Genomic DNA, 23110 nt, shown 5'->3' with positions numbered 1-23110 from the left:
AAACGCTTGTCGCTTTGATTCGAATACAGGTGGATCTGTTGAATGCGTTGTGGTCTCTGACTTGCTACGGTGTCTTAAGGGCATATACTGATGCGTGAATTGTTAATTATGACTATTCAGAATTGTTATTAGGTAATTCAATCAGATTAATTTGATTTCTGAGATGGTTAACGTACTTCAACGGTTTGGTGCGTGTGTAAGTGTGAGGTATTCTTGAATGAGGAGGGGATTCGGGCATCAATAACCGGGGAAAGAGAGGTACAAAACCGCCGCGGTGCCGCCGAGTGTGCCTCCACGTGATGGCGCGATACTACTTTCACATTAAGTCTCGCCTGCCTGGCGGAAAGTTTCCATCCGTCGCAGAGTCTGCCCAGAGGCTCTGCGATCCCGTTGGTCTGCGGAAAAAGCGGAGCCATTCCTCCCCCCCCCCCCCCCCCCCCAACGAGGCTGCCGATAGCGGCTGCTGATTAACGGCGGCGGTACGATAAAACTACCGGGTTCTACTCTTAAAGGCGAAGCTTAAGCGTCGTCCAAGTTCTTGCGGGAGGAGAAAGTGGGGGTCTGGAGAGAGGCACATTGAGCGCCCGGCACTTAGTACTTGAGGAAACGAGCGTCCAAGCTTCAGTGTATGCCTCTATGAAGATGACTTTTTTGCAAATTTGTAACCCCCCGGCTGCAACGCCTTCGGGCAATGCGGGGTAATTATTTCATAAAGAATAAAGTGGTGGCGCGAGTATAAAAGTGCGATCCGTACGGTCTTTGCAAACTTCACTACAACGAAACAATGGATGGAAGCTATAGAAGCCCATACAATGAAACATCGTTTTTACGGAGTAATATTTACCTCAAAAGAATATGACGAGCCTTCACGCAAACACCAGTTCGGCTGAAGCACGTCTATCTTCACCGAACATCTGGCAATTCGGATACGCGGCCAGTTGAACGAAGGGACGGCGAGTGACGCACGCGGCGAGCTGCGCTCGAATCATTTACGAAGGTCATTGCATTTATACCTATAGTTAAGAGAGAGTTGTGCACACATAAAAGGCGAACACAGGAAATACGATGCAGGCGGAAAGAGCGCTGAAAGTCTGCGCTCTTTCCCTGTTCGTCGTCTTTCCTGAGTTCTTTTATGTGTGCTTTCTTTACAATAGGCGTGCACTAATGCGCGCCCAGCAAAAAGTTCTTCTAGGCTACCTGGGTTTATGACGTTCGACAACCTCGTTGCACTCGGCCATCTGGCAGCACACCGTGCATTGTCTGGGGCCATCTGCTGTCTAGTTCGTTTCCCTATGCCTTGGAGGGTAGCATTCAGTATGGCGTACTAATTCAATACAACGAGACAGTTCTGTCATGGGCTGAACCCGTGCAGTGGTGCTGTTCTGATCAGCGTTATCAGTGTGATCAGGTGCTGAAGCTGACACGGGTAGCGATGATAGCGGGCGAGCAGCGGCCACTCCATTGCCAGTACACGTTTTGGATGGAACAGACGAGTGCGCAGGCCACAACATGTCAGCTCACATCGATGGCAAACTATACCCCTTGTATATTGTCCTTGCTCTAAAAAATGATAAGTAAGCTCGTTGGCATGCGACACTTGCGGACAAGGCCCCCTACGGCTATAACGAAACAACGCCTACACCCAGGGACGCATCAAAGGGGGGGGGGGGGGGCCCGGGCCTGTCACTGCCAAAATGAAGTTCACCCCCCCCCCCCCCCCGCCTCCGCCCCTAGCCAGCTAGAAGAAATTACCTGGGGCCCTCCCGAACAAAAATCCTGGGGGCAAATCCACGAAACAATTCGCTTTGGAACCAGTTCCCTTTGCTCCTACGTCACTTTGACGTAGACATGAGTTGGGGGGAACCTTATGGGAGGACCAGGGGGAAACCGCAGCCAATCGGCGAATACGCGGGGTCCTTTTCCGTTCGGGACAAGGTGGCACTCATTTTTGAACTTGCGCAGGAAGCTTGTGGTATTGCAGAAGTTTTGTTGCTGTCGTTTTCGTGTAATCCGGTGACAGTGCCGGCACGCAGAGGCTGCAGTCTGGGTCGGCACAACTCTATGCGCCAGCGGTAGCTGCAAATTGAGCTCATGGAGCAGTATAGTTGAAATTGTATTCTAGGTGAACACGCAGGCAGAAGAAACGGTGCTCGTTAACAGAATCGGAACGAAGACACGCGTGGACTAAATATTACTATGAATATCACAGAATATTTCCACTGCACCTAATGAAAAAAGAAAACAGAGGAGAAGGAGCCAGCGCCCAAATTAACGCGCCATTACAGTTAACGCAGCCACCACGAATCGCACCTCGCTCTCCACTATGGATGACTAGCTGCCACCTTCGCTACTCAGTTCGCACTTTGATGGAGACGAAATGATAGAAACGCGCATATTTTGAAATGCCACTGCACACCTAGGTGGTCAAAAATATCCGGAGCCCTCCACTAAAATGTTGATCGCTTTGGGACGTTAAACTGACTGGTGATATATACCTCTATCGGCTCGCGAGTGAAACTTAGCCTCATGGTAATAGAAAATGCTATTTTTGCCTACAAGCGTGCGGTATCCCTTTTTTTACGAACTCCTGAGACCAATGTTAACACAACTGATCCAGGTAATGTATACTGCAAGAAAACGTTAGCTCGTTTACAACCACGAAAACGCAGGTTACCTAACAAGTCTACTATTTAACTTGGCAAAGAAAGGGAGTACGGCTCAGGGAAAAGCAGCAGTGTTATAGGGTAAGGGCTTCATTTTGACTCAACCAACTGACCAAGAAGGCGCGACTCAGGCAAGATACCACCGATAAGTAGAACGATGTGGACTCTTGGTATCACCGCTGCGAAACAGCGAAAGTTCCCGAAGAAAAGCTTTAACGTGCGCCACAACGAAGCGTTTGTGATGATACAGAGATCAATGGCAGCGCTCGCTAATCCGTTCTTCACGCAGCAAGCACGCGTGGTGAAACTCGGTGAGGCACAGGCAGATTCTCAACAGCACTTTCTCCATGTTTTTCTTTACGAATCACGCACGTCAGCACGCTCACGCCGAGCTGTGCCCAACGTCCACTCGGTAGACAGGGGTCGTAGAAAACCGTAGCGTGCAGATGATATTTCTCTCGCGTCATCGCGGCCCGAGTTAACCCTCTAGTTCGGCAGACCGCCGGCATACTAATTCCTTCGAAATCATGAAATGCCGCCTAAAAAGATCATCATGGCATGTCGAAGGGATCCTCACGTATATGTGTGACCGCTTATAACGATCACTTAACAACGTGCGCATCAAGAAGGGAAACGGAGGAACCACCATGTTTACACTGAAGCGAACGCCAGCGTCTTGGTTCCACAGACGGCCGGCGCATCGGTTCGCTCTCACTTTATTGACAGCTCGTGTGACGTGTACAAAAACCACGGTACCGCCTCCGGGAGATGTCGTCAGGCCGGCTGTGACGACAGGCGACCAGTCGCGCGCGGCGGCCAGCGGGGAAGCGAACCGGTTTCAAAGCGAACCATCTCGCGGATTCGTCTCCTGATTACGTTCTTGGCTACAATGAAGAACTTGCAGGAGCTCTTCGTCTAAGTTATAACAGGGCTCAACTTTGTTTCCTTTCGTTTTATGTCCATTAACTTGTCGTTTTGCTTTATTATAATCATCCAACTTTCTGTGCTATTAGTATCCAACAACAAATTCTGAACAAAATAAGCTGTCCAATGCAGGGCAGTGCGAATCCAGCATGACAGCAGTGATCATACCCACACAAAAGTGTGCGTATTACTCTCTGGAGCGCTGAACGAAGGGTAATCCGAGACGAGCTGCGCTGAAATGGTAGGCCTTGTTTGCAAGTCACAGCTTGTTCGTGGCCACTGCCGGTCTTCTGTGGAGTGCGCCCTTTAGCTGAAGTGAGATAAAAAGGGTCACTGATAGAACATCTGCTCCAGAAGCCGAATAAAGAGCTGCGCGAAATTGTTTGCATTTTGTGTAACCTTTGACTTCGTACTCCTACTGGTTTCCAGTTCAATAGGCCAAGTCGGATGATGCAGTGAAGAACTGGAGCATGCGCTGCCCCTGTGCCGAACTGAAGACACGCCTATAGGACGGCCAGCAGTCCGTATGCCTTAATTATGACTTCCTGTTTCCCTGCATGGCATTTTTTGCAAACGCATTGCATCTAATGTTTGGTTTCAACTATATGTCACCTTTTCTATGGCCCATGCCTAGGCGCCAAGTATAACGAACGCAATAGGCCAGGTCGGTCAGCAAAAATAACCTTTTGTTCAGGGAAGAGTAAGGAATTTAGAAAAATAGGCTTTTTGGGGTAAAAATGCGCTCACCCAGCGACTGAACAAAACCGTAGCAGATATGCTCTCAAAGTACGTAGACGTCCAGCACAAGACTTGGAATGAGATCCTCCCATACGTGGCTTTCGCGTACAATACGGCCGTACAAAGAACAACACACTTGACGCCATTTCGCCTCGTTTATTGGCGTAATGTGCACACAATGCTGGATGCCATGTTTCTGTGCAATACCGGTGACTGGGCGCTCACACCAAACGCCGGGAAATTTGTCCCACACGCGGAGGAAACCCGCTGTCTGGCCCACATGCTCATCAGGCGGCAACAGGGAACACATGCACGCCGCTACAAGCAATGACACCGCGACATGTCGGGTACCGACGACAAAGTGTGGGTGTGGACCCCTGTCCGTAGCCCACGCTTGTCGGAGAAACTCCTATGCTGCTACTTAAGCCTATACAGTATTGCATAGCATCACAGATGCGACTTATGATGTTCTGCCCGGTGGTTCTGTGCAGAGTGCGCGCCGTCGAACCCAGCCTGAAGTAGTGCACGTACTCCGTATGAAGCCCTATTTCACACACTACCTGACAGCGCTTCCCCATTTCTTTTTCTCGTACGGAGCGCGTTTGCCAGCTGTCATTTTGCCCCATTCGTTTGTTGTTCCTTTACCACCTCCAGTTCGCTCGTAGCGCCCTAATGGTTTTCAGTGTTTCTATTTGGGTGAGGGGGAATGATGCCACCATATGGCTTCAGGTAGCACCAAAGACAAGGAGGTTAAGGTTGACACCCGCGCCCTGAGAGTTTTTTCTAGGAAAGCTGCCAGTGAATGAACGATGTCTCGATCCTTGGTTCCTTGACAATATATATCAGTGAAAGGTCCCCAATATTTCAGTGGCAGCCGTTCAACCATCACTATCATCACCCAGCAACGTGCACTTCGACAATCGCCTCTCATTCTAGATTTAACCCCGTCCTGCTGCACCCCGTAAACTTCCTAATTTGATCTGCCGCCATGGCTGTGCCACATCCAGCAACCTTCGTTTTCCCTTGGAATGCACTCCATCACACTAAGGAACCGTCCGGTTTTTAGCTCTCCGTACTACATACCCTACACATGCCCCTTCCTCTTGATGCCATCTAGGTTATCGTTAACACGCGTTTCTCTCCTTGCCCACTCTCTTTCTCTCCGTCAATTCACACACACACACACACACACACACACACACACACACACACACACACACACACACACACACACACACACACACACACACACACACACACACACACACACACACACACACACACACACACACACACACACACACACACACACACACACACACACACACACACACACACACACACACACACACACACACACACACACACACACACACACACACACACACACACACACACACACACACACACACACACACACACACACACACACACACACACACACACACACACACACACACACACACACACACACACACACACACACACACACACACACACACACACACACACACACACACACACACACACACACACACACACACACACACACACACACACACACACACACACACACACACACACACACACACACACACACACACACACACACACACACACACACACACACACACACACACACACACACACACACACACACACACACACACACACACACACACACACACACACACACACACACACACACACACACACACACACACACACACACACACACACACACACACACACACACACACACACACACACACACACACACACACACACACACACACACACACACACACACACACACACACACACACACACACACACACACACACACACACACACACACACACACACACACACACACACACACACACACACACACACACACACACACACACACACACACACACACACACACACACACACACACACACACACACACACACACACACACACACACACACACACACACACACACACACACACACACACACACACACACACACACACACACACACACACTCACTCACACACACGCACACACACGCACACACACGCGCACACGCACACACACACACACACACACACACACACACACACACACACACACACACACACACACACAAGCGTCCCTCATAGCCTGAGTCGCTTTGGGACGTTAAACCCTCATAAACCAACACACACACACACGCACGCACACGCACAAAACTAGCATCAGGTATGTCCGCACCAAGTACAATGGTAATGAATAAATACTTTGGCAGATGCACGGTTTTGGGTGGCACCGGTGAACTGTCTATCAAGGTCAGGTTAAATATGCAACATAAGCACCCACGAAGGGTGAAGATCGAACAGAGGGCATCATAGTTCAGTTTGTAGAACACCGCACGCGACATGCAGAGGCTGTGGGTTTCCGGATCCCACCAGAGGCCAAGTAGTTGTTTTGGCATCTACATTCTGATAACTGATATTTCAGGCAAAAAATGGTGCACTAATAACCCATCGATGAAACACAACCATAAAAAAGGAGACACCCACAATGCATTTCTCGCTTTCAATGACTCTATGCGTTGTTCATGTGTGTATGTACCAAGAAGTTTAAATCTTTTTTTTATGTTCCTTACTGTTACACTTTCAATGCACGTCGATCTGTCCACATGGGCATACATTAGCATATGCTAGTTAGCGTCCTAATATCTGAATCACCTGCTATGACTTGTAGTTCACAGCTGACCCGTAGACCGACATCCGAATTCACTATTGCGGAAAACTGAGTTATCAGACGAATTTTCGCGCTACGAACGCGTCTACAGAGTCGCAGTACGGGGCGAAGCCTGCTTCAAGGCTTCCGGCCTTAATCCAGAGGCGCTAACTTTCCGCCGTATAACGTCATTTCTGTAGGCAACGTTCCGACGCTTTGAGCTTCAAACAAGCGACTACACTGTATAGTTTCCAGCATTTTTTAATATCTAAAGTTGTAAAATTGTAGGAAGAATTTCGTTGTGGTGCTGGCAGCATAAAATCAGCAAGCCTTCTACAAGGAACGGGGCACAGCTCGATATCAAGGAGGAAAGATTTGTTGCTCTTTGGTTTATTACCAAATTGGTAAACACTGAGCATTTTTTTCGCCGATAATCGCCACTCGTAAATGTTTCATTGTAGAACTTATCAGAAAACATCGCTTTGCCAAAACGATGAAAACATCTACCCAGTTTTGTCGAAAAGAAATAAAGACGGAAAGGTTAAGATTCACCGACAGCTCACGTATGGCTGTGAACACGAAATGGAGCAGGTCAGTTGCATCAAATTTCACTTTAAAAGGTGGCATTGCCCTAGCGCTGCATCCTGGTGGAGAGCAGTGCGCCACTAGATAGCGGTGTGTACCACGTGAGGCGCAGTATTTATTCATATATCCGTGTTCTGCACCATAGGCTGCCCTCTTTCAACAATTCCTTCCAGCCAAAGTGTAGCGCCCGCTTGCACGAAGCTAGAAAGAGTAGTTCCCCGTCTAATGTCATTGCACAGTGTAGACCAGGGTGCTAGAAGTGTTCAAGACCCTCCGTTGGAATCCAGGAAAGAAATGCGCATAACAGGCTCACTTAGCATAGGTACACCTCGACCGCGTCGTAGAAGGAAAACCGCAAGGCTAGCTGGAAACAAGCTTTTAGTTGGAGTTCGTATTCATCTCTCACGGCGGGGTCCTCGCGTCCATGGCGGGGTCCTCGTGTCCACTTTCTAGGTGGACACATGAACCGCGCAGTTATAAAAAAAAGGGTTTCCTCTGGGCTGCTACTGCCCGCCCGACCGCGTTACGCGTGTGATGCTCATGCGTTACACGGCAGACGTTGTACTTCCTATCCTGTGTTTGGCTTGAGCAAAGCTATTACAGCTTTCGCTGTAAAACCTTGTAAAGTCAACGACCTAGTTACGAGTGAAGTCCCTCTTGTTCTTTGAAAGGAGGAGACGGCCGCTGCCGTCAGCAACACACCGCACCTAACCACCAACGGCAAGTTCATCCTCTGCAAGCAATAGATCCTGTATCCCTGTCACTATGTGCTGAAAAACTTACGAGCAGCGTGTGCTGGTTCCGAGCATAAGGCGTGAAAATAAAACGATGCCCATGAACGTTATCCGCATTGGATTAAAATATCGATACTTCTCAGCTACTGCAGGTGGCAACTGAGCGGCAACCGGCTAAATCTTTCCGAAAACGTACATTAACCGATTGCCTTGAATACGTGTTTCGGAGAAGCTACAACAAACTCCAGTCAGTGCACCAAAGCAACCCACCAGAGAAGACAGAAGTAAACTTACCTCGCCGGTCGATGGGGGGATAGCTGACTGCTGTGCCTGGCATGATGTACCCCGGTGCAGGCCTTTCTCGCAACTTAAGCGTCCCTTGGTCTCGACCACGGTGGCGGTGGTAGGCGCCAGGGGCTTCTGCTCCGATGGTACTGGTGAGGCGTGGGCCCGAGGCGACGAAGTGCTTGGCGAACTCAGCGACCGGTGGCTGGCCAGGTGGGCGCGTGACATGGGTTGCGCTGGGCCCGCAGCACTGCCGGCAGCAGTCAGCTCCTTGTCCAAGGTCGTTCTGCATAAAGACTTGAAGTCTGTCGGCGGTTTGATGGAGCTGAGCAGCGGACAGGTCGGGACGGACTCGGTGGACGGCCATCCTCATGAAGGAATGGGCCTAAAGAAAAGATGGCGTGTGTTAGATGTCTCGTGCAGCTTGAGCAGCTGTCTCGAGAAGAACGATGACCTCGAGATATTATTTTTCTCCTCTTTCCATTTCGTTTCGCGGGTGCCCAAGGAAATGCAAATATTCTGGAGGTGCCCGAGCATGTGATTAATTTCAACGCATTCTTTAATTTCTAAACTACAATCAAGTACCGTGAGCGTTCGACACATCCGTGGGCTTCCGTCCGTGCATAATGAAAGATGCTGAAGCTCAAATGCATTCATGTCGGGCTTCTGAAAAGATAAAGATTAAATTCGAAAAAGATGAAGACCTGGGCGAAAGAAGAACACGTTTGCCATTAAGCGTGAGGTCATCAACATCATCTGTCTGCGACTACAATCTTCTCTAAAATGCAAAAATTTTGCCGCCTCTTGTTCTGAAAGGATTATTATAAAAGATCATTTAAGGAGCCTTCCTTTTAGCATAAGGATATCAACTGACGCCTCGCAATGTAACGAAAAGGCATGTTTGAGAACATTCGGTCCGCCTCTATATTAGTCCTTTTCTCTGTGGTTCGATGTTACATCACAATTTTTCAATGAGTTTCTGGCAGCATATAGTGCTTGCTGTACTCCAGCTAGAACCGTCTCCTTTCGCAGCGGCAGTCATTGCTGGTTCTTTATCATAGTACTCGCTCCTCTCCAAAGCTGAGTTTCTCACCTTAGCCTCATTCATCTCGAGGTTTCATCCACATTTCAGCTTCGTATATTTCACATGGCTACAAGGTCACAGCGGTTCGACATCAATGAGGCCACTCTTAACCTGAAAAGGCCTCTCTCGGCAGTCGCTTGTTCCCTATTCTCCCGTATGCCGCGTATATCAAAGCAGCTAGACAACAGAGACATCAATTATTAAGCGCGCAAAACGGGTCTCTCATAATATCTCCAGGTTATGGACTCCTTTCATAAAATCCTGCAGCACGAAATTTATCTCACACGGCACTGGTCTCGGTTGACGCTTTCTCCCGTGAGCGCATTTTGCCTTAACTTCAACCTATAAAGCATTTCTGACTTTTTAAAGTGAAAGCGTGGGGTCAAACCCAACCAAGAATCCTGTGCGTCCCTATTTTGACGGCGCAGAAAATCAAATAAGTATTGCCACCACTGAGTTTCGAACCTGCGGCGGCGCGAACAGATCAGTCTAGCTGCCGGCACACTGCAGGAAAGGCCTATGATATCACCACATTATTTTTACGTGGTATTTATTACACTGAAATTGGGTTGAGTTTACAGAAACTATTTACAAATGTTTAGTGGAACGCCACGAAAGACGCCTATCACGCCTCATGTTAAACTGCAACGTATTTTCGCGCTATGCATTGCATATCATCGTCTTCATCAATTTCTTTCTGTGGCGCAAACAGCTCAGATCAGCTTAATCTCGATCAGAATTTAACCCCAGTCTAACATCGTCGTCAGACGTGACGGTGACGACGACCCTGCAAAGCAAAACCATGAGCCAACCAGGATGAACACATGCTTTCGCATGTCTGCTTGGTTTTACTACGTTTGAACATTACCACTTTGTTTCCACCGCTGCTCGTCTTTGAGAGGAATTTGTTATAGGAGCTTTTGCAACAGATTGACCTTAATTTGAGCTGTCCTCCCTTGCTGTCATTTGGCGGTACCATAATGGGTTCAGCCACAGGTCTGTCTGTACCGCCATTCAAATGTTCTCACTGGACGCTCCTGGACTGCTTTGTTAAGTTTCATAATATAACCCTAGGCCCCGTAGGTGCTGCTCTCCCACGTGTTATCATGTGCACTTTTGTATTTGTGCTTTTCTTGCTTCTTTTTTGGAAACGAAACTGCACAGTAAAATAGCCTTTCTATGCCTCCCAATTTTTTAGCCAGTGTGGGTATGAGCGATGCGTTTTTAGAAACAACAACAACAACAACAACAACAACAACAACAACAACAACAACAACAACAACAACAACAACAACAACAACAACAACAACAACAACAACAACAACAACAACAACAACAACAACAACAACAACAACAATTCATTTGTTTGAGCGGGAGCTCCCGGAAGAAGGAGAAAGTGGAGGAAATACTGGGTGCTTTCATTTCCTCGCTTACCTTTACGTCGAGTTCCGTGATTGCTAGCGCTAGAATAAATTTCCAGTTGTCCAGGCAACATTGCAGAAAGGGTAAGGTAGGTAGTTAGGTAGTTAGGTAGTTAGGTAGTTTAGGCAGGCAGGCAGGCAGGCAGGCAGGCAGGCAGGCAGGCAGGCAGGTAGGTAGGTAGGTAGGTAGGTAGGTAGGTAGGTAGGTAGGGTGGTAGGGAGGGAGGGAGGGAGGGAGGGAGGTAGGGAGGGAGGTAGGGAGGGAGGGAGGGAGGTAGGTAGGTAAGGCAGGCAGGCAGGCAGGCAGGCAGATAGATAGATAGATAGATAGATAGATAGATAGATAGACAGACAGACAGACAGACAGACAGACAGACAGACAGACAGACAGACAGACAGACAGACAGACAGATAGATAGATAGATAGATAGATAGATAGATAGATAGATAGATAGATAGATAGATAGATAGATAGATAGATAGATAGATAGATAGATAGATAGATAGATAGATAGATAGATAGATAGATAGATAGATAGATAGATAGATAGATAGATAGATAGATAGATAGATAGATAGATAGATAGATAGATAGATAGATAGATAGATAGATAGATAGATAGATAGATAGATAGATAGATAGATAGATAGATAGATAGATAGATAGATAGATAGATAGATAGATAGATAGATAGATAGATAGATAGATAGATAGATAGATAGATAGATAGATAGATAGATAGATAGATAGATAGATAGATAGATAGATAGATAGATAGATAGATAGATAGATAGATAGATAGATAGATAGATAGATAGATAGATAGATAGATAGATAGATAGATAGATAGATAGATAGATAGATAGATAGATAGATAGATAGATAGATAGATAGATAGATAGATAGATAGATAGATAGATAGATAGATAGATAAAGAGGAGGAGGGAAAGGCAGGGAAGTTAACCAGAAATGGGTTCCGGTTGGCTACCCTCCACTGAGGAAGAGGGATTAGGGGACGAAAAGGAGGAAGAGAGAAGAAAAAAAAGGCATAACAGACACGCGCAGAACGCTAAGAAAGGCAAAGAAAACGAATACGGTCAAGATAAGAGCAGCAGAAATACCGGCCATAAATGTGTTTTTCTGGCATGCCACTCACTACTGGGGCATGCCACTGTCAGATACCGTTTTTATCTGACAGATACCGTTTTTATCTGGCAGCGGCGGCATCAACCCTCGTGCACGGCATCTGAGCCTCTCCTCTGTGTATTTACAGTTTTCCCCGACCCGGTGTTCTGGAACCTGAAGGACAGCAATTTGCGGCAACGCACTGATTCCACCGACTTCACACTTTCACACGCGGCCACATCGGCCTGAAATTGCTGTGGACATATTCGAGACGGCTCGGCAAACCCGGGAATACCCATCGCCATTGCACCAGCGCCGACAGCGACAACCGGCAACAAGTCCCGCGAGGGGCGTCGTTCGTCATTTGGCAGCGGCGGCATCAACCCTCGTGCACGGCATCTGAGCCTCTCCTCTGTGTATTTACAGTTTTCCCCGACCCGGTGTTCTGGAACCTGAAGGACAGCAATTTGCGGCAACGCACTGATTCCACCGACTTCACACTTTCACACGCGGCCACATCGGCCTGAAATTGCTGTGGACATATTCGAGACGGCTCGGCAAACCCGGGAATACCCATCGCCATTGCACCGGCGCCGACAGCGACAACCGGCAACAAGTCCCGCGAGGGGCGTCGTTCGTCATTTGGCAGCGGCGGCATCAACCCTCGTGCACGGCATCTGAGCCTCTCCTCTGTGTATTTACAGGTTGGTTGATATTATTCTGTACTGCTTTTTTCTTTTTGTTGTTTTATCACCGCCTATGCCGCTGCTGCCAAAGACCTCTTGTTATTTTTTTCTGCTTTGCCACGGTTTTAACCATGTCGCGTTGTTGTGCGTGCCGATCGCGGGTTCCCGACAATGGGCCGCATATGACCTGTTCAGAATGCCAATTTACTTTTCATCTGGGTGCATGTTCTGGTATAAGTGACGAAACATGGAATTCCAAACGCGGTTCTTTCAAGAAATCTTGGAAGTGTGACCGGTGTAGCAAGGGTTCACGAAGCGATGACTCGGAGAGCCCCAACTTAGACAGCGACTTAGCAGCGCACTTGCTAGCAATTCAGACCAAACTCGATACTCTTCTAGCTCTCCCTAAACTGGTAGACGCACTTGACTCCAGCGTGAAGTTCCTGTCAGACAAGTTCGATGAATTTCAGGATCGTCTTCAAATTCAAGAGCAAGCGACAAAAAAACTAGCCGAACGCATGGATCAGATAGAAAAGGCCGACTCTTCCAGTGAACTGCAACAGATAATGCAAGATGTAGATAACCTGGAGTGGCGTAGCCGTCGCAACAACATTGAATTTCACGGCATTCCTGAAACTGAAAACGAGAACTTGCTCGAAAAAATAAATGAATTAGCCCCTAGACTGGATATTCAGCCACTAACTAAGCAAGATATCACCGCACTACATCGGCTTCCTGCGAAACAAGGCAAAACACGGGGCATCATTGCTCGCTTCGTCAGTCATGAACATCGTGACGCCTGGCTGGCAAGGCGACAGACACTAAGGAATGAACCTGGTGAGATGTTTATGTGCGAAAACATGACAAGGCTTTCCCGTAGTCTTCTGACAAAAACGAAGGAGTGGGCGAAGAACGCAGGCTACGCTTTCGTATGGCACACGAACGGAAAAGTGCTAGTCCGGAAGAAGAGCGGAGAATTGCTGTGGTGATTCGCACGGTTCAGGATCTTGATGATCTGCGGTGATTATTCTTGGCAAGTTTGTTTTTCTTTGAAATTTTCTTCCACAATGAAAAACCTGCCCACACTTTCAGTTTTTCATCTTAATGCCAGGAGTTTACGCAACAAGTATGATGAAGTAATTTCTTTTTTGTCGGAACCTAATCATTCCTATGACATCATTTGTTTTACAGAGACTTGGTTCTCATGTGATGACGAGTGTTTTTCACTTTCCGGATATGATGTTGTATCTGCATGTCGCTGTAGGAGGCGTGGTGGTGGTATCGCTGTATACATCCGATCAAAGCTTAATTATAAGGTACTTCCGGAGTTTAAGATAATTGGCGATAATTATGAATGCATAGTTATACAGTGTCGTGGTATGATTTTCTCTGTCATGTACCGTCCTCCATCAGGCGTTCTCCGTGACTTTATGCAGTTTACTGAAAAGATACTTGAACTCAGTGTTCAGCTGAAGTCTGAAAGCGTTCTTGTGGGTGATTTCAACCTGAATGCTTCCCTTGACAATCAAGCCTACTTACAATTCAAAGAGTTATACGAGTCTTATGGTTGCTCCAACGTAATCACCACACCGACAAGAATTACACCAAGTTCACAAAGTATTCTTGATCTGTGCGTTACAAGTTTCCCTCGTGAGAATGTAAAATCAGGCACCCTGGTCTGCAGTTTAAGCGATCATTTGCCAATATATTGTGTGTTACCCTGCAAACACACAGTCGCCCCCGAACACAAAGTATTAATTAGAGATTACTCCGAGTACAATGTTAACAAGTTTAGGGACATGCTGACAAATGTTGACTGGAACATAATTTTGGAGCTCTCGAACCCCGATGCCGCTTACGACGCTTTCCTTTCATGCTTTGTATCTGCTTATAACACATGTTTTCCCCTCAAGCCCCGAAAAAAGAACAAAAAAGTACGAAAGCCCTGGATTTCTCGTGAATTGTTTCAAAGAATCAAACAGAAAAACCGACTTTTCCAAACATTCTTGCAAACAAAAGATGAAAGTGACTTTCATGCATTCAAGAAAGTACGAAATCTGCTAAATTCAGACTTAAAAAAAGCAAAGCTCAAATACTACACACATAAATTTACACAGGTGAACGGTAATACACGACTGGTATGGCAAACCATGAGAGAGTTAATCTATAAGAATGCAGAAAGAAAAAAAGTGAAATTTCGGAATGCCGATCTGTCTGAAGCAGAGGTTTCAAACCTGTTTAATGAGCATTTTCTCGCTGCTGGTGCTCCTTTAGCCGACGCAACAAATGTCGCTTCTTCTACACCTTGGGAAAATTATGTCACTGCAAGTAATCCGAATACAATATTTTTGTCCCCCACTGATTTCAGCGAGGTGCAAGATATAATTATGTCTCTAAAAGACGGTTGTGCATCTGGCACTGATGAGATCAGACCAAAACCACTGAAGGCTGTGAGTCAAATAGTTAGTACTCCTATTGCACACATCTGCAATCTTATAATGGAAAAGGGAGTTTTCCCAGCCAAAATGAAACTTGCTCGTGTGACGGCTATACACAAGGGAGGCTCTTTCGATGACGTGAACAATTACAGGCCGATCTCTGTGCTTTCTGTATTTTCGAAAATAGCTGAGCATATTATAAACAAAAGGCTTGTTGGATTTCTAACCTCGCAAAATATTATCGTAAGGCAACAGTTCGGCTTCCAGAAAAACAAATCTCCAGAAACAGCACTACTTGGAATAAAAGATGAAATTCTGCACAATATCGAAAACAAGGCATTAACTCTGGGTATATTCCTCGATTTTAGAAAAGCGTTCGACAGTGTCCAACATGATATACTTATAAAAAAGCTTCAGCATTACGGTGTCAGGGGTATAGCTGGTACTCTCCTCATGAGTTATTTAACTTCACGTGAGCAGTATACTGTCATCAATGGTGAATGTTCAGAGACAAACACTCTGTTGTATGGTGTACCACAAGGGTCCATCCTAGGGCCAGTCTTATTTCTCATCTATATTAATGATATTGTAAATATACCGGGTGCCTCGAATTTGGTTTTATATGCGGACGACACCAATGTGTTCTTTTCGGGTAGGGATTTAGATGCGCTGTTCAGAAAGGCGAACAATTGGATGTTGGGCTTAACCTCATGGCTGGGAAGTAACCGGCTCGCATTAAACATAAACAAAACAAAGTATGTACTCTTTCGTTCCAAAGGTACAGAAATGTATACAATTCCGTGTTTAAAATTTAATGGCCTGGACATACAACAGTCTTCTACTACCAGATTTCTAGGTGTGACATTCCACGAAAATCTCTTATGGAATGCTCACATCCACACACTTAGAACTGATCTCTCTCGTGCCTTAGGCATCTTAAACAGACTGAGGTGTTACCTGCCAGCTTCTATCAAACGACTAGTGTACTACTCCCTTATACATTCACGTTTTAGCTATTGTTCTCTTGTGTGGCAAACCACAACGAAAACAAATTTAGATTCCTTACTATCAATACAAAAAAGAGCAATACGCGCTATCAGTAACTTAGAGCTGTCCTCTAGTTGTGCGCCCTACTATAGATCGCATAGAATACTCCAAATGCCTCAGTTCTACAAATACAGACTAAGCCTGGAAGTTTACCGCCAATACCGGTTGGATAAATCTACCTTTGAAACAAAATACCAAGAAAAAAGAAGTGTGTACGATTTAAGAAAAAGCATCATAGTCAAGCCCCGAGCTCGAACAAACTATGGACATCAAAGATTAAGCTGTCAGATAGCAGATTTATTAAACAACTATCCCGTCATTCACGACCTATTAACTGAAAATCTTTCATTAAGCAGGTTTAAGAAAACACTCAAGGGATTATTCTTAACGGAAGACTAGTGTGTTATGTTTTTCATGTTTTTCTTCTTGTTTTCAATTTTATGTTCCATGTGCTTCAAGTTCGATAGTTTACATGTATTTTATGTTTGGAAGTGTTTTGTTAACATGTATTGCTAGCAGAAGTTGCTGCACTTATTCTTGTACTCTGTTTCCTGTACATATTCTTGCACTGTAAAAAAAAATATATATATATATATATAATAAGGGGGTTGGGGGATACAGTTTCATCTAAGACATTTCTCTGCATGTAAACTCTGTTGAAACTCTGCATGAGTGTCAAACCGCTGCTTGCCACAGGGTGGCGTGACCTCGTCAGGCACTTTTCCGCCTTTTGTCACGTCCCCCAAGACAATAGTCTTGTATTATTGTCTTGAATAAAAAATGATTGATTGATTGATTGATTGATTGATACTACTATCAGATACCGTTTTTATCTGACGGTTGAACTGATTGATTCAAGATTCGCCAAAATTTGCGGAGATTGTTTGCGAACATGTGTGAAAAGGAATGCTGCCGGAAAACAGCTTCGGAAAAACGTGTTTCTATATTAGGAAGCATTTTATGCGTACGTTGTGCCACAATTCCTTTATATAAGGTGTAATGGCGCGTAAAGGAATCTATTTTTCCGATCGTAAATTTTTGCAATGAAAATGCTAAGGATAGTTTCAGTGGCGTCTATATAAAAATCTCTTAGAAATACATCCAGAAATGAAGAATGTTCTTCAGTGGTGGCCTGCAAGTCATCGCTGTTGCAATAACGTATTTGCTTGACATCATTGTCAGCTTCGTTAGTTTGAATGCCGAAGCTAAACGAAATAAGCAAGCGGTCCCTTAGGCCGGCCAAGTAGGTCAAGTTTGAAACCAGATCCGGATGGGAAGTTAATACTGAATTTGCGTTGGCTGCTGAGAAGTGGAAAAAGTGAACAGAGGTTCAAGAACCCACTGTCCTGCAACGAAGATAATGTTTTAGCAGTTACATCTGAAGACCAAGGGAGGTCAGGAAAGTTAAAATTGCCTTGAAACGATATGGGCGCTGCTGGAAGTCAGATAACATAATTAAACACATTATGCAGCTCTGATGCGAAGTTCAAAGAGTAATTTGGAGGTCGATAGCATAAAATGGTTTTAAGGTCACCTTTATGTCTAATGTGATAGGACTGACTGGATTTAGATAAAGCTGACACGACACCAACGCCTGATCGCACGTTGTGATCGCACTGCTAAACTGTAAGCTGGGACGATTGATCAAATACCTTACTGTTATCTAGGCAGGTTGTAAGGAAGCCAGGTTTCTGGTTTCTGTTACTGTGATGTCAGCCGCACACTGGTTGCGCCACCTAACAGAATGGCTTTGCGCGATGGCGGTAAAGGCAGCGCACTTGCCCACGTGTCATGCTGTAGGCTTCCTGCTTCTTCGCTCACCGAAATATCCGTTGAGGCTAGGGGAAGGGGACAGCTCTGTGCACTTTCGCAGAGGGTTGGGCTCGCAGTTTCTTAAAGGAATGAGTCCCAGGATTGAAGACGTAGCAGGTGTTATTAACGAGCAGCATGTTATGTAGAAAGCGGGACCTTGATTACTAAGGTCGGCTTTTCACCAATAACGATGCTTATTGAGTGCCAGATGCGTTACTGGGAAAAACGTGCCCTGACATGAACATTTTCTCGCTAATTAGCTACGCACGGAGGTCAAATACGTTCGCCTTGTATCCGAAAGAGGAAAATTTGATAATAGGGCAACAACTTGATGACGAATAAGTGCAAGGTCGATTGGCGCGTTCAACGGGGTGATTGTTACTTTTACAGATTTACATTATAACGACTGCAAGAGATACGTCGGTGTTTCATATTGAGCTGGGCAGCACAGCGCAGCAAAGCGTACAATGTATATATCATATGAATTAATAAGTGAACGATGAATTAACAGAAATTAACTAATAACCTTTTTATTTTCAATTTTAGGGGGCACGAATATTTTCTCAAACTGATGGCCGTCTACACCGAAGGGGATCTGCGTTTATATTCTTAGTAGGAAAAATCGTGTTAGATATCTAATCTCAGAAAAATGCTTTTGAAAGCTCGTTGAGCTGGCTTTTCCGTATTGCACATCGCAAAAATGGCGCCTCTCGCACTTCTTGCTCATCAAATACAGACGTGCTTGGTGTATTTGATGATGCAGGAGTAGCTGTCCTGATTTCGACAGCGACACGACGCTCAGCGACGCCATTTCCCATTTGGCAGCGCGGGAAAGCCAACTCAACAAGCTTTCAAGCTAGCATTTTTGGCTTTCGATATTTCAAAAAATATTGCCAAAATTTAAAAACACTCACCTTCAATCTTTACGGCCATCAATTTCGCAATACAACCGTTCCCCTTAAAATAAAAATAAAAAGTTTATTACCAAAATGAAGTTTGTTAAACGTCTAATTACTGATTCACATGATGTGCACAATGTCTGCCTTGCAGTACAATCCACCTAAATAGAGCGCACCGGCGCATCACTAAGGTTTTAAATAAAAATCTCTTAAACTTAAAAAAAAACATACTGTATACCAGCCGCCGCGGTGGCTGAGTGGTTATTGCGCTCGGCTGCAGGCCCGAAAGACGCGAGTTCGATCCCGGCAGCGGTGGAGGAATTTTCGGCCCGTGTACTGTGCGATGTCAGTGCACGTTAAAGAACCCCAGGTGGTCGAAACTCCCGCAGCCCTTCACTACGGTGTCTTTCATAGCTTGAGTCGCTTTGGGACGTTAAACCTCTATAAACCAAACCAAACCATCCTGTATACCTAGGTACTCGCGTGGATTCGCTGCAGAGTGCGTTTGAAAACGAAGCAACTGCTTTCTCTTCTAGATTCATGCTTCGCCTGCATCAGGAATACAATGCAAAATGAAAGCATTTCTCCTAACTGGCTTTCCACATCATTTAAACAAGACTGGAGTGCTGCCTAGACCGCTGTCAAATATTTAGCTTCGTCCTGAATCGAAGATAGCCAGGCTAAATGAGATTAGGAATATTCATTCGATTCAAGAACTTCGAGGCGACTGAACACACCTGAAACTTTGAGTTCATATCTTTGACCTTACCGTATGCGCAGAGCTGGATCTGGCCTTTAGCAATGCCAAGGTCTAGTCTTCGATTCGTGTCAACATTGTCAATTTAGCTTTGGTCCCTACAGGATAGTCCTTCGTTTCGGACTTCGAACTGTCAGGGCGAGTCCTGGGTGGGCCGAGGTTGGTTTCAATGTTTCCAGAGCAGAGCAAGTGTCACGTCAACGCATTCGCTGAAAGTTAAAAATAACACTTGTGGACATAGGCGCAGGAAGAGAGACTGATTCACCGATTTCCTGGCTTAATTCGTATGCATTCTTTCTACTGACCTGAAGATGATACAGCTGAATGATTGGTAAACCATGTATTGATGCACTCAGTCTTTTTTGTAGCGAAGGCCCATTGTTCAGAAAGTGTTGTTGGTGCTGTCGGCGTCGTAGTCGGCGTTGTGGGCGAAAAATCACAAGCACGACTCTTGCAGGTGGTGCCCAGAGAGCGACCCGGGATTCAGGTAGGCCAACTAGCTCATGTGACCTTGCACTGCCGTCACAAGTTGGGCATGGGATAGCGAGAAAACTGGCCATCGTGGCAGCTGGCAGTTAAATTGATGATTGGTCGTTCGGAAAGATCAACCTGGGGCGCACACGAGGCCCGCCGCTTGGAACACCTGCCATCGCATGGCAGTGACGCATCGCTCAACCGCTGCACCACAGTCCAAGGAGGGGCGTAAGGACTGCCAGGGATCTATGAATGTAGACAATGACCTCCTGCATATATGGGGAATTAACCCAATGCGCTATCCTCTAATTCTTATTAAAATTCAGTTATATCTGCACTTTGAACACCTTTTGACGAGTGAACATTCCCCCCGTAGATAAGAGCTCACAGAGTGCTTATATGTTATTGAAGGAATGATGAGACGACTGATGCGTTCCTTAGATTTAATAATTTGCAACACAATCTAGAACGACATCAAATTCACAAATATCGAAAAACTATCTAAAAACAAAACCGAAACTGTCGTCGCGCCTTTCCATGGCGTAGCAGGACACGCCGAGCTCGCGCAGTACGCCCATGAACTATCAGGTTCAGCCATCTGCGTAGTTGAGAAAAAAGAAAATGAGGGTGGTGAATCAACCAGGGAGACACAGAGAACAGTCGCTAAGAAATTGCGTTAAAAGCAGCAAATTGGCCGCTAGTGACCTCTGATGCCTGCGTGGTGTCATGCAAAAGGGAAGACACTTAGGTATAGCTCCGTTCAGATTAATGCGTGCACCCTCAGAAATTACGGCTGCTCCTTCAGTGGCACTCAACCCTAATGCGACAACGGAACTGCATTCGCCAACCGCAGTGTCGGATGCAGCAATTTGTGGCCACGCGAAACGATAGTCACGGCTATATAGTATGCGAGTATAAGACATCTGCGCAGATACTGTGAAGAGCGCAGGTGCGCTTACGCCTTACCGGACATAAAGAAACGTGCAACGGACAGCGGTATACGTACACTGACCCATAGGGCGCATGCGTCCTGGTTCCTTGAGCGCTTCGAATAACACAGGCCACGCGCGTTCGCTCGGTCACAGTAGGGATTCTCAGAAACCTGCTTACTCTTCGAATGCTTATTTCCACTCGCAGTGTAGAAGACTCTCCCTTCCACTCGCCTATTGTCCCTATCGCGCCTTAACGATCGTCGTCTTTTTCACTGTATGCCTGCGGTTCCGCGCTAAGCCTATCTGTAGAACCACCATGGAAAGCCCAGAGGAATTCAGCGGGAAAGCGCTGGAAGATTGGTGGAGTGAGGAAGGAGACCGATGCCTTTCGCACCCGTCACTTGCTAAGGGAACGACCGTCCAAGCTTCAATGTGTATGTGCGTGTGGCAGCGAAAGGAATAAGTGCGCTACGTAAGCTGTTGGCCAATGTGCTTGTTTTCCTTTTCTTTAAATATAATTAGACCGTAGTTTTCTTTCATTATTATCGCGCGACTTCCTCTCTACTGGCACTCGGCAATTTTGAAATGAGACCAGCAACCTGCTCCGACAATGTGTGGAATTGAGACTCCAGCACAACAGCCGTGATCACACCCCAGAAAACTGCGCGCATGACCCTTTCGATGCCTAAGCGAATGAAGAACCCACAAGAAATATCTAGAAATGGCTGGCCCGTGTTCACAACTACAGCCGCAGGGCGAGGATAGCTGGCTAATTCATTGTATTGTGCGCTCGTTTTACTTGACGTCAGGCATGAAATACCAGTAATTGAAGAGATTTAGGGGCCAGTCTTTAATAATCATTACTGGTTAGATTCTTATTTCGCTGTCAAATACGCCACAGAAAGCAGTCACGCCGCGCTCAAACCACGGTATCCACACTGGTCTACTCAAATGATACGCGCGCTTGAGTGGCCCTTCGATAGAGTCCTGAGGCTTCTCTCGGCAAAATAGCCTTGCAATGAGAAACGTATAAAGCCCCTGGAAGTTTCCAACGGTGTTTGCTCAGTGTGCTACATACGTAAAAAACGGGAACGAGCACGGATTTTCAGCAGTTTGCAAATGCTCAAATTCTGTTGCGATTAAAAATCTTGCATGGGCTAGTTGGTACACCAGATTTACAACAGAAGAGAAAGGAGGCACACAAAACGACGCAAGAAACCCGCCTTTTTGAAGGCCAACCGAGCCGTGTCACATTTGCAAGCACCCATAAAACGCAGGCTCATGGAGCCAAAGCGCGCAGTACATCACGAAAATCTGTGGAGATTTTCGTGCTTTGTAAGGCTTCTTCAAGGAAACCGTTCCCGCGTTTCGAAAGCACACTGCGCTAGTTATTCTGCACATTGGGAAATATGTGAGAAGGGAAAAAAGGCAAGGGAAAAAAGGCGAAAAGAAGTTCAAGGAGATTGAATTTGGTCAGAAGTTGGGGAGCAGCGCTTCGGACGTCTCCATGAATTCAACGGAGCCACTGACACCGTGGTAGAAGGCTTCGCCGCGTTTAAAAACGTTTAGTTTTGCACGCCTGCAGTGAAAGCTTCGCACACAAACTAAATGTTTCTTGAGTAGTTGGCTTCTGTGCAGTGCAGTAGTGTAGTTTGGTGAACGGGGATAGGCTTGATTCATAACTACCGGCTGCTGCTGCAGAAATCCGAGTATGCACGGAGCGTATAGGCGCCATCACGAGCCACCAAGGCGCCCAACCGGGCTGTCTCGTGTGAAACGTCAAAAGAAGCCT

The 23110-nt window shown here is 46.3% G+C and overlaps 1 pseudogene; it reads right to left on the bottom strand.

Moving 5' to 3' along the window:
* Positions 1-3846: 3846 nt before the first annotated feature.
* The window catches only part of LOC144120130 (uncharacterized), a 114826-nt pseudogene continuing 95562 nt past the window's right edge, over positions 3847-23110 (bottom strand).

The sequence above is a fragment of the Amblyomma americanum genome, chromosome 1, assembly GCF_052857255.1.
Source record: "Amblyomma americanum isolate KBUSLIRL-KWMA chromosome 1, ASM5285725v1, whole genome shotgun sequence".
NCBI classification, from domain to species: Eukaryota; Metazoa; Arthropoda; class Arachnida; order Ixodida; family Ixodidae; genus Amblyomma; species Amblyomma americanum.
Note: the sequence above shows the minus strand (reverse complement) of the source record. Positions and strands in the feature narration are given on the sequence as shown.